Source organism: Natrix helvetica (assembly GCF_964273705.1).
Source record: "Natrix helvetica genome assembly, chromosome: 2".
Taxonomy (NCBI): Eukaryota; Metazoa; Chordata; class Lepidosauria; order Squamata; family Natricidae; genus Natrix; species Natrix helvetica.
Window position 1 is genome coordinate 7,994,531 of NC_138552.1, and position 13,732 is coordinate 8,008,262.

Genomic DNA, 13,732 nt, shown 5'->3' on the forward strand with positions numbered 1-13,732 from the left:
GACATACACCCTTACCCTAATCCCCTTACCCTAATACCTCGGCTCCTCGCTTCCTTTTAAGCGTCTTCTATTCGCGGAGTTTTTTTTTTTATGTCGATCGCAGGATCGCAGGTTTAAAAAAAAAACCTCCGCGAATAGAAGACGCTTAAAAGGAAGCATATCTGCCGAGGTATTAGGGTAAGGGGATTAGGGTAAGGGTGTCGAGAGGATAAGGGTATTTTCGGACATACACCCTTACCCTAATCCCCTTACCCTAATACCTCGGCTCCTCGCTTCCTTTTAAGCGTCTTCTATTCGCGGAGTTTTTTTTTTTATGTCGATCGCAGGATCGCAGGTTTAAAAAAAAAACCTCCGCGAATAGAAGGGTGTCGAGAGGATAAGGGTATTTTTGGATCGCAGGATCGCAGGTTTTAAAAAAAAAACTCCGCGAATAGAAGGGTGTCGAGAGGATAAGGGTATTTTCGGACATTCACCAAGCGTATCTGGTGAATGTCGACATTCACCAATTTCGGTCTTTCACCGTAACATACATACATACATACATACATACATACACACACACACACACACACACACACACACACACACACATGGTGGGATTCACGTACCTTCGCTACTGATTCGCAAGTGTGAGTGCGCATTCGCAGAAGGTCATGCATTACGTCGGGGTGGGTGGGCGGAGCTTCCAGCTATGGTAAGAACAGTAGGCCGCTTCCAGCAACGATAAGAGCAGTCAGCCGCTTTCAGCTACGGTAAGAACTGGCTGAATACTACCTCTGAGATGTGTATATATGTACAGACACACATACACAAACATATGTGCCTGCCTGCCTGCCTGCCTGCCTGCCTGCCTGCCTGCCTGCCTGCCTGCCTGCCTGCCTGCCTGCCTGCCTGCCTGCCTGCCTGCCTGCCTGCCTGCCTGCCTGCCTGCCTGCCTGCCTGCCTGCCTGCCTGCCTGCCTGCCTGCCTGCCTGCCTGCCTGCCTGCCTGCCTGCCTGCCTGCCTGCCTGCCTGCCTGCCTGCCTGCCTGCCTGCCTGCCTGCCTGCCTGCCTGCCTGCCTGCCTGCCTGCCTGCCTGCCTGCCTGCCTGCCTGCCTGCCTGCCTGCCTGCCTGCCTGCCTGCCTGCCTGCCTGCCTGCCTGCCTGCCTGCCTGCCTGCCTGCCTGCCTGCCTGCCTGCCTGCCTGCCTGCCTGCCTGCCTGCCTGCCTGCCTGCCTGCCTGCCTGCCTGCCTGCCTGCCTGCCTGCCTGCCTGCCTGCCTGCCTGCCTGCCTGCCTGCCTGCCTGCCTGCCTGCCTGCCTGCCTGCCTGCCTGCCTGCCTGCCTGCCTGCCTGCCTGCCTGCCTGCCTGCCTGCCTGCCTGCCTGCCTGCCTGCCTGCCTGCCTGCCTGCCTGCCTGCCTGCCTGCCTGCCTGCCTGCCTGCCTGCCTGCCTGCCTGCCTGCCTGCCTGCCTGCCTGCCTGCCTGCCTGCCTGCCTGCCTGCCTGCCTGCCTGCCTGCCTGCCTGCCTGCCTGCCTGCCTGCCTGCCTGCCTGCCTGCCTGCCTGCCTATCTATCTATCTATCTATCTATCTATCTATCTATCTATCTATCTATCTATCTATCTATCTATCTATCTATCTATCATCTAGTTAATCTATCCAGCTAATCTATCCAGCTAATCTATCTATCATCTATCTATCTATCTATCTATCTATCTATCTATCTATCTATCTATCTATCTATCTATCTATCTATCATCTATCTACCTACCTACCTACCTACCTACCTACCTACCTACCTACCTACCTATCCTTTCAGCTATCTAGTTAATCTTTCTGGTCGGTCTGTCTGTCTATCATCTATCTATCTATCTATCTACCTATCTATCTATCTATCTATCTATCTATCTATCTATCTATCTATCTATCATCATCATCTCTCTCTCTCTCTCTTTTTCTCCATCCATCTATCTAACTATCTATCAAGCTATCATCCATCCATCCATCCATCCATCCATCCATCCATCCATCCATCCAGTGGCCCGGACTTTACCCCGAATTAAGAGATTACAGAGTTGTAAAAAGGGAATCATTCAAGTTTATAGTAGAAGTAAAGTGACTTCAAACTGTGATAACACTTGTAGTTTATTACATCATAATCAAGATTAAGATGAAAAGACTTTTGTATGCCCGGATGTCTGCAAAGGTTTCGTGCCGACTCTTAAAACGTGGATCCTACCTTGTGAAAATGTGCCATGTTGTTTTGCAAATACAACCTGGTGATTCCATGCGCTGTTTTTCTATCTATGCAAATAATGCGCTGTTTTTCTATCTATGCAAATAGCATAGCTTGGATAATAACACTGTTATTTCTGGATATCTCTTGGGCTTAAAAGTATAGTAGGGGGTAATCTTTTCTCCCTTCCATTTCATCATTGCTTTAGCTATGTTCGCACCACACACAGAAATAGCCAAGGTAGTAACAGCTGCGTGCGAGTAAAATACTATGTGGGTTTAGTTGATGCCGAGTCTGGAGCTTTTTAACTGTGCAAAATCCATTTTTGGTTTGGTTAGGTTTGTACAAGACCCCTGGGTTACATCGGTAAATCAGTTGTGCAAATGTACTTCTCTGTCTTTCTCCTTTCTCCCTGCTTTGAAAGCTTTTTTTTTTTTTTTGCTGTATGTTCTTTTACATTTATTTCATGCTTTATAATCCCAAAACTCTGGTTGGGTTAACACATTACACCTAGCCATAGTTTTTATGCCATGGTTTATTAAACTATAATCTTGAGGTTACCCAATGTGGCTAGGCCATAAACCAGTCACAAAGGCTGGGTTTACTGAACTTGCTAAGCAAAAACCAAACAAGCCACATTATGGGTCTCTGTGTATGTGTGTGTGCGTGTGTGCGCGTGCGCGCACACACACAAGTCTTCAAGTCAGGGTTGGACTCTGGACAACTGCTTGGACACTGCTTGTTAATGTTTACTAAAGTGGTATGCCTAGGGCTGAGAGAAAGAAACTGGCCAAGGGCACCCAGCTGGCTTTTTGCCTCTGGTGGGACTAGAACTCACGGGCTCCCGATTTCTAGCCTGATGTCTCAACCACTAGGCCAAACTGACTCTAATGTGTTAGTATCAACTATCAAATCAATTGATACTTGGGATAGATAGATGATATAAATATAGATAGATGATAGATAGATAGATAGATAGATAGATAGATAGATAGATAGATAGATAGATAGATAGATGATAGATAGACAGACAGACAGATGGATAAAGAGGTAGGTAGGTAGGTAGGTAGGTAGGAAGATAGATAGATATAGAGATAGATGATAGAGAGAGAGAGATGATAGAGAGATAGAGAGACAGAAATTATAGATGATAGATAGATAAATGATAGATAGATAGATAGATAGATGATTGATAGATAGATAGATAGATAGATAGATAGATAGATAGATGATAGATAGATGGATGATGGATGGATGGATGGATAAAGAGGTAGGTAGGTAGGTAGGAAGGTAGGAAGGTAGGAAGATAGATAGATAGATATAGAGATAGATGATAGAGAGAGAGAGATGATAGAGAGATAGAGAGACAGAGAAATTATAGATGATAGATAGATAGATAGATGATAGATAGATAGATAGATGATAGATAGATAGATGATAGAGAGAGCGAGCAGACAGACAGACAGACAGACAGACATGATGGATAGATAGATGGATAACTAGATAGATGGATGGATGGATGGATGGATAGATAGAGAGATAGAGGGATAGATAGATGATAGATAGATAGATGATAGATAGATGGATGATAGATGGATGGATGGATGGATGGATAAAGAGATAGGTAGGTAGGTAGGTAGGTAGGAAGATAGATAGATAGATATAGAGATAGATGATAGAGATAGAGAGAGAGAGATGATAGAGAGATAGAGAGACAGAGAAATGATAGATAGATAGATAGATAGATAGATAGATAGATAGATAGATAGATAGATAGATATAGAGATAGATAGATAGATAGATAGATAGATAGATAGATGATAGATAGATAGATAGATGATAGATAGATAGATAGATAGATAGATAGATAGATAGATAGATAGATAGATAGATAGATGATAGATAGATAGACAGACAGACAGACAGAGGGAGAGGGGGGAGGGGCCATCAAGTCGTTTTTGACACTTAGGGCAATGCTGGCCATATGAATAATTTAGTGTTTATCAAGCAAAAAGGGCTCAGTTTATCAGACAAGGTTGGTCAGGCCAGAAATTGGCTTTCCTTGCTGACATTTAACTGACCAAAATAAATTTTGAAACGATGTTGACAAGAAAATAACATAATGAATTTTGATGGAGACCAATGTGAAGATCTTCGCTTGGGAAACAGATCTAAAATGCAGAAATTTCAGACTTGGTGTTAAGTACTTGTGAAAAAGATTTTGGAATTAATTTTGGAATTAATTTTCAATCTTATGTGAAGTCACAGTTGGATTTTATTCTGTAATGGTGAGACCCCAATGTAAGGGTAGGAAGGGTGGGATGGGGGGGAGAGGGAGAAAGGAAGGAAGGAAGGAAGGAAAGACGATTTAGAGAAGCAGAAGCAGAAGCAGGCTCATAGAAGGAAAACCTTTTCCAATCCTACTTGATTGGAGATTAGACCTTAAGACCTGTGAAAAAGGATTGAAAGAATTGGGGCCATTTAGCTTTCAACAGGAGGTGAGATTGAATGACCGCTATGACCTTCTCATTCAAGGTTTTTATGAGTTTATGGCCTAATACCTTGATCAGAGTTTACCTTTGCATAGACTGAAAACAGAAGTGCCAGGAATTATTCATGGATCAGTAGGAATTAAGAAGGTCCATTCTGAACATCAGGGATTAGAGAGAGGAAAGGCAGAAAGACAAAAATTTTTATTGGGGATAAGGTAAAGGTTCCCCCTGCACAGATGTGCTAGTCGTTCCCAGCTCTAGGGGGTGCTGTTCATCTGCATTTCAAAGCTGAAGAGCCAGTGCTGTCCCAAGACGTCTCCGTGGTCATGTGGCCGGCATGACTAAACGTCGAAGGCGCACGGAACGCTGTTCCCTTTCCACCAAAGGTGGTTCCTATTTTTCTACTTGCATTTTTTACGTGCTTTCGGACTGCTTGGTTGGCAGAAGCTAGGAGAAGTAACGGGAGCTCACTCTGTTACGTGGCACTAGGAATTCAAACCGCCAAACCGCCGACCTTTCTGATCGACAAGCTCAGCGTTTTAGCCACTGAGCCACCGTGTCCCTTATTATTTGGGATAGGATTGAGATTTTAACTGGATTGCAACAGACGGTCCTTTTGGCAAAAGAATTTGCAAGAAAGAGACAGAGAGGAAAAAGAGAGAGGGAGGGAAGGAGAGGGAGAGAGAGACTGAAAGAGATCGAGAGTGACAGTGAAAGAGACAGAGAGACACTGGGAGGGAGGGAGGAAGAGAGGAAGAGAGAGAGGGGTTGGTGGGTGAGGAGTCCCATTGTGATCTGATCTGAGCAAGACAGCAGGATTAAGAAAGAACCACATTAGCTGCTGAATGACGTCCACTTTCAACAACGGTTCCGTGGAATATTACATTCTTGTTGAGCCTGTTTGCCTCCCCCCACGCCCCCGGGCACAAAAATTGACCTACGCAGAGAAGGTCAGCTTTTACTCAGAAAGACAGAGGATGTCCTAGTTCAAACCAAGCCTCCCGCAAGCAGAATTCAACAGGAAATTAGCAGTTGGAGGCCTAATCCCAGAAATGATGCTATAATCTCAAAGTGAGTTAACCCCCTGAAGAGGAGACTTCCAAGGGAGGCTGGTGATTTATTGGCGTAAGCAACCCTTCAAAAGCTCTTGTTTCAGGTTGCCCCACAGCGTCCAGTAAAGGTAGAATTTGTGCAGGGATTTATGCTTTTTTCCCTAGGGTTTTGGAATTGAGGTGTGTCTCTTTAAAATGATCAGTGCTAGAAATGAATATGTCTGGATTTTCAAAAAGGTGGTACATTTCCTAACCTACCTACCTACCTACCTACCTACCTACCTTCCTTCCTTCCTTCCTTCCTTCCTTCCTTCCTTCCTTCCTTCCTTCCCTCCCTCCCTCCCTCCCTCCTTCCCTCCCTCTCTCTCCCTTCTTTCTTTTTCTTTCTTTTCTTCTTCCTTCACTCCTTTCTTTTTCTTTCCCTTCCTTCCTTTTTCTTCCTTCCTCCCTCCTTTCCTTTCCCCCTCCCTCCCTCCCTCCCTCCCTCCCTCTCCTTTCTTTTTCTTTTCCTTCCTTCCTCCCTTCCCTTCCACTTCCCTCCCTTCCCACCCTCATTTCCTCCTTCCCTCCTCTCTCTTCCTTCTTTCTTTTTCTTTTCCTTCATTCTTCCTTAACTCCTTTCCTTCTTCCCTTCACCCTCCCTCCCTCTCCCTTTTTTCTTTTCCTTCTTTTTTACTTCACTTCTTCCTCCCTCCTTCCTTCCTTTATCTCGCTCTTTCTCTCTCTCTCTCTCTCTTTTTCTTTCCTTCTTTCCCCAAATAATTTTATTATAAGACATAACTTTACCATTAGCTGATGAATCATCGTCGTTTGTGGACATTTTTATTGTTTTTTTAAAAATTGCCTTTTACATTGTTTTCATTGTTTTAAAATTTTAAAGCTTGTGAGCTGCCCAGAGTCACCTGGTTGAATTGGGTGGCTAGATAATTTAATGTTCAAAGATAACCACAGATATGTTGGGCTTAGTTATTGACGTAAGTCGAGGACTACCTACACCGGAGTCTGCTTTGTATTGCATACAACTTTAAGATAGTCTTGGCCGGCTGGGGGATTCTGGGAATTGTAGTCCACATGTCTTAAAGCTTGAGAAGCCCTGGTAAAAAAGCTGCCCTTCTCTTCATTCCTCCTCCTCCTTTCTTTAATTTTTCTTTCTTTTTCCTGCGTTTCCTGCATCTCTCCAAGTAAACCTTTTCTTAAAAAAAAATACCAAAGCTCAGGCATGTCAAATTCTCCTTCAGGTCCCCTTCCCTTTGCAGAATAAATTTGCTGCTTTGGGGCATGAAAATTCATACTTTCTGAACATTTTGCAAGTGTGTCTAACATCATCAACTGGAGATAAGGACCTGTATCTGTTTTGGAAAGAGCCAAAGTCTCCTGCTGCTTCCAAGGAAAATTTGGAAGAAGTTCAGATTAGGTCAGAGCTCAGATTCCTGAATAAACTTTTGAGGGTAGGGTTTGGTTTGCGTTCAGGGAAGCCCCAGGCGAATTATCTCTGCTTTCTTCAAAAGTGGTGATATTTCACAACGAGCTGGGGAAAAAAATGTCTGTTTGAAGATGACTGGGAACTCACAAGGACTGGAAGAAACAAAATCTTTTTTTGGAATAAGAAAAAACTGCCGTCAATTAACATATCTACCCCAGCCTTTATTTTTTGGGGGGGGGATGGGACAATATTTATTTTTATTTTTTTGTTTTATTTTAAACACACAAATACAAAGACATAGACTACATTTATACAACACGCTGGAACTTCATGTTCCTTTTATAGCAGTTTTAGATCGGTACGTATTTTTATATACAATACTTTCCCTCCTAAGACCTTATCGTTGAGTTTCACCATTTTTAATCCTCTTATTTCACTATCGTTTACTTATCTACCTATATTTTGGCTAAATTACCTCAGACGAACTTTATCCCTCTTTTATGTATATAACATTTATCCTTCATTTATAATTTTTATCATTCTTAGGTACTTATCGTTAATCTTTGTTTCTTTCCTCCAGCCACCTGTACCATTTTTCCCATACCAAATAATATTCTGTCTCTTCTGTCTTTTCTTTTTTTAACAGGCACCTTCAGATTTCCTGGCACTGTTTTGGGAATTTATTTATTTGCAGTTTGTTAATCCTGCTTTTATTGCTTTTATTACTGTATTGAAGATACCAAATAGTCCTTCCTCCTTCTCTTTTCCCCACGACAACCCTGTGAGGTGGGTTGTGTTGTGTGTGTGTGTGAGAGAGAGGAACTGGCCTTAAAGGTCCTTCGTTGGCTTACGCGCCTAAAGCGGGACTAGAACTCACCGTCTCCTGGTGATTTGGGTCAAAGTCACTCAGCTAGCTGTCATGCCTCAGGCAGGACTAGAACTCACAACCTCCTGATGATTGGGCCAAAGTCACTCAGTCGGCTTTCCCAAAGGTGCTTTTTAAAAAAGTAACTGGGCTTTTTTTCCCCTTGAAGACATTTTGCTTGTCATCCAAGAAGCTTCTTTGGTTCTGAACTGAACAGTTGTTAAGCGAGCGAAAACACTTTCACCCCAACATCGTGTATCACCACAAAAGTATAATTAATGGTCGAGAGCCGACCAGTTGCAGCCCGTAAAAGGATTCCAAGTCGGAGATTTTAATTGACACAACATCGTGATATCACAACACAGGCCCTGATGTGGACACACAAAGTGGGACTTGCACAGTCATTGTGGGACTGGCTGTATTTGCTATCTTGCAGACACTATTGTGTGCAGGCTTGATAAGTAACAATGGTGTGTTTCTTCGGCTTCTCATTCTGTGTGGAAGAAGGATGGACACATCTTGGACAAGGACTTCAGTTTCTGTCATTCGTAATTCACATTCAAACCTTAACTTGAGACCAAGGATTTCTAGAGTGAAGCAGTGAGGTAGGGCGCCAGTTTGGCGGAGAGGCGAAGATGCCATTTTAGAAACCAGGAGACTGAGTTCTAGTTCCTCCTTGAGATGAAAGTCGCAATGAACGTCACCTGGGTGTCTTTGGACCATCACTAGGAGATGGTGAGTTCTAGTTCTGCCTTAGGCATGAAAGGTGGCTGGGTGACTTTGGGCCAATCACTACGAGATGCAGAATTCCAGTTCCCCCTTAGTCATGAAAGTTGCCTGAGTGATTTGGGTCCATTCACCAGGAGAAGGTGAGTTGTAGTCCCATCTTAGACATTGGTGCCCACCTGGGTGACTTTGGTCCAATCACTGGGAGATGGTGAGTTCTAGTCCCTCCTTAGGCATGAAAGCTATCTGGGTGATTTTGAATCATCACCAGGACACTGGGAGTTCTAGTACTTGGTTAGGCATGAAAGCCGCCTTGGTGACTTTGGTCCAATACTAGGAGATGGTGAATTCTAGTCCCGCCTTAGGCATGAAAGTTACCTGGGTGATTTTGAATCATCACCAGCAGACCATGGGTTCTAGTCCTGACTTAGGCATGAAAGCTGCCTGTGTGATTTTGAATCATCACCAGGACACTGGGAGTTCTAGTACTTGGTTAGGCATGAAAGCCGCCTTGGTGACTTTGGTCCAATACTAGGAGATGGTGAATTCTAGTCCCGCCTTAGGCATGAAAGTTACCTGGGTGATTTTGAATCATCACCAGCAGACCATGGGTTCTAGTCCTGACTTAGGCATGAAAGCTGCCTGGGTGATTTTGAATCATCACCAGGACACTGGGAGTTCTAGTCTTTGGTTAGGCATGAAAGCTGCCTGGGTGCTTATGAATCATCACCAGGACACTGGGAGTTCTAGTCCTTGGTTAAGCATGAAAGCTGCCTGGGTGCTTATGAATCATCACCAGGACACTGGGAGTTCTAGTCCAGGTAACCTCAGGCCAATCACTAGGAGCTGATGAATTCTAGTCCCACTTCAGATATGAAAGCCGCCCGGGTGACTTCAGGCCAATCAGCAGGAGACGATGAGTTCTAATCCTGGCTTAGGCGTGAAAGCCGGTTGGGTGACTTAGCGCTAATCCTCTTCTCTCTCTCTCAGCCTGGTCTATCTGGGGGTAGTTGTCGGGAACCTGAGACGGGTGCGTGATGTAGAGACTGCCTCCGGTTGTACGAAATCAAGGCAGGATATAAATTTAAGGAAGACATGTTTAAAAAAAGAAACACGATTCACCTTCATTTGTTTTTCGAGGTCCTGGTTTTCTCCGCCAAAGTCCTGCCGGTAGTTGGAAGACGGGGGTTGATGGCCGAGGTGGTAAAAGCTCTTTGACACAGATTTACAATGGGAATGCAGACAGACCAGTGTCCCGGTTGAAGGAGCTCTGAGGAATCTTCCTTGGGGATTTATGAGCCCAGGCGGCCTAAATCTCTTGTTTGAAGTGTAGCAGGCCTGTCATTTCCTGACCTAACAAGCTACAAAAAACAGGGCTTGGGCTTCAGATGAGCTGCTGGCCACCGGTCCAAGCGAAGCACGAGAAGAGGGGCACTAAAAAGAGGGTTGTTAAGGAGAGTTTGAAGTCTTTCAGGCTCAGATTGATTGGCCCGCTTTGAAAAAAAACAAAATGTACCCAGGGTGGTTAGGGAGAGCTGATGTTTGTTTGATAGATTGATTGATATCCTGTCTTTCCTTCCTTCCTCCTTCCCTCCCTCAGTTTTATTATTTTCTTCCTTCCCTCCCTCCCTCTCTCCCTTCTTTCTTTTTCTTTCTTTTCTTTATTCTTCCTTCACTCCTTCCTTCCTTCCTTCTTTTTCTTCCTCTTCCTTCCTACCACCCACCCACCCTCCTTCCCTTTCCCTTCTTTCTTTTTCTTTTCCTTCATTCTTCCTTCCTTCCCTCCCTCTCTCTCTTCTTTCTTTTCCTTCATTCTTACTTCACTCCTCCCTCCCTCTGTTTTATTATTTTTCCCTCCCTATCTAACTCCCTTCCTCCCTCTTGTTCTCCTTCCTTCCTTCCTTCCTTCCTTCCTTCCTTCCTTCCTTCCTTCCTTCCTTCCTTCCTTCCTTCCTTCCTTCCTTCCTCCCTCCCTCCCTCCCTCCCTCCCTCCCTCCCTCCCTCTATTTTATTATTTTCCTTCCCTTCCCTCCTTCCTTCTTTCCTCCCTCCCTTCCCCTTCCTCCCCTCTCTTCCTCCCTCCCTCATTCTTTTCCCTCCCTCCCTCATTCTTTTCCCTCCCTCCCTCCCTCCCTCCCTCCCTCCCTCCCTCCCTCTCTCCATTTCCTGTGGCAGGAAAAACCATCAAATGGGCCAAATTCAGTTAACAACTGTCTCGTTTAGCAACAGATATTTGGGGCTCTATTCTGGCCATAAGTCAAGGACTATCTGTACCAACAAAACCATTTGCATAAGTGAAACTTCTGAACCGGTACAACCTGGCTTCAATTGATTGTGATCGACTCAGAATGTCTCCACCTTTGTGAAGGAACTTGACTAATTCAATTTAATTCAGAAGAGAGCTGGAAGGGACCTTGGAGGTCTTCTAGTCCAACCCGCCGCACAAGCAGGAGACCTTGTATCATTTCAATATGCAGTTACAATGTATAGTTAATCCTTGACTTTTGAGGCCAAAAATTATGTTGTTAAGTGAGACATTTGTTCAATGAATTTTGCCCCATTTTACGGCTTTCCTTGCCACCGTTGTTAAATGGATTGCTCCAGTTGTTATATTACTAGCACGGTTGCTAAGTGAATCTGGTTTCTCCATTGACTTTGCTTGTCAGAAGGTCGCAAAAGGGGGTATCCCATGACCCCGGGCCGCTGCAATCGTCATAAATGTGAGTCCGTTGTCAAGCGTGCAAATGTAAATCAGGTGACCACGGAGATGCTGTAGCGGTCATATATAGAAAAATGGCCATTAGTGCTTTTTTTTCAGCACCGTTGTAACGTTGAACAGTCATTAAGCAAACCGTTGTAAGTCGAAGACTACCTGTATCACTACAAGTCACACGTCCTATGGTGGAGAGGGGGGGGGGGACAATCTGGTTGTGTTAATCCCACGCAAACCTGCTGTCCGATGTGGTGTTTTAATCCCCTTCTCCGTGGACCTCTCGCCTCGCAATCAGGAGGTTGTGAGTTCAATCCTAGGTAGAGGCAGATGTAGGGTCTCCATCTCGGGCAGGGGGTTGGACTAGATGACCTGCAAGGTCTCCTTCCAACTCTATTAATCTTACTTGGACCTGATCGATTTGCTTGGAAGGGCCTAATTGTTTATTTTCAACCCGCTTGTTTATCTCACTTCTTTCCGCTGCGATATTTGGATTTCCTCAGAACTCAAATCCGCCTGTCTCTTTGGAGGGGAAACAAAAATAATAATAATAATAATAACAACACCCCCACCCCCTTCCCCAATAAAACCCCCATTGTTGTGTTTGTCTTCGTCATCATGAATAAACAACATTGGCGGTATAGGATTTGAATTTTGTTTTAAAAACCGGTAGCAATACTGGAAATTCTCCCACTAATAAGCAGACTGTTTATTTTCTTCTCACCCCGCTGTTTGTGAAAAGCCTTTTTCAGCGGGGGAAAAAAAGAGAGGAGAGATTTCATTTTTAAACACTAACACACACAGGAGCTACAATTAGCGAAGGCTCTCCAGTTTTCTCTCTCTTTCTCTTCATCTCTGGTTGATTGGGGTTCGAGAGTTGGGCGGGTGAGCGGGTGAGCGGGAGCCCCAATTTCTGACGCTCGTCTCTTTCCGCAATCCGGGTTTTTTTTTTTGTGATTACCTGTCTATCTGTTTATCTGGAATAATTCCACCCCCCCCCTTTCACGGTTGTGCTTTGGTAAGGCGTGAAGCGCCTGGGTTCTTACAAAACAGCAGCTGTACCCTCGGTCGTCGGGCGTTAAGCGGCCTATTCATTCATTCAGGCGCCTTAATGGCCCTTTGTGTAAACGCCGCGCCGGGTGAGGGGCGACCCACCATGCCTGCTTGGGTCGCGTCCCCCCACCCCACCCCCACCCCGTTGCGTGAATCACTGGAGCACCCCTCTTTTCTCCTCCTCTCCCCCCCGCCTTTTCCCTCCCCACTCCTGCATATGTATGGAGAGAACCATCTGCTCCTAACTCCTGGCTTTCTCTCTCCCTCTTTCTGTTTTCGCAGGCATTTTCTCTTTTGTTCCGAAAGAAAAACTCAAATTAGGCCAAGTGTTTTTTTTTCCTTGCAAGGGTATTATTATTATTATTATTATTATTATTATTATTATTATTATTATTATTATTATTATTATTATTATTATTATTATTATTATTATTATTATTATTTCCCCCCCCCTCTCGAAGGAATCACATTGTGTCTCCTTGCTCCCCTTGGAAAAGTCGACTCTCTTTATCCTTCGCCTTGTCTCAAATTCGATTCCCATCCATCCATCCATCCATCCATCCGGCCGGGCGCGTCGCAGCTGCTGTCCTCAGCTGTGGGAAGCAGCTACTCCTTCTCCACATCCCCCCCCCTTCCAAAATAAGTAAATTTAAAACCGAGCATTAATCCCTAAATGGGGAGGCAGATTTGTCCCCACTTTCCCCCTAGAGCAGGGGTGTCAAGATTTGGCCCGCGGGGCTGCCCTGGAAACAGCGAATGACCGGCCTGCGGTGCCTCTGCCAGAGAAAATGGAGCTCTGTTTTCACTGGCAGAGTTTTTCAGGAGGCCATCGCAGCTGAAAACAGAGCTCAGGAGCCTGTTTTCGCTGGCAGAGTTTTCGCTCAGGCCACCACAGACACCCCTGACATGAGTGACGTCAAGCTGGCCACGCCCACCCTTCCCCCGAGGTCAAAAACAATCCTGACATGAGTGACGTCAAGCTGGCCACGCCCACCCTTCCCCCCGAGGTCGAAAACAACCCTGACATGAGTGACGTCAAGCTGGCCACGCCCACCCTTCTCCCAAGGTCAAAAGCAACCCTGACATGAGTGACGTCAAGCTGGCCATGCCCACCCTTCCCCCCGAGGGCAAAAACAACCCTGACATGAGTGACGTCAAGCTGGCCACGCCCACCCTTCCCCCGAGGTAAAAAACA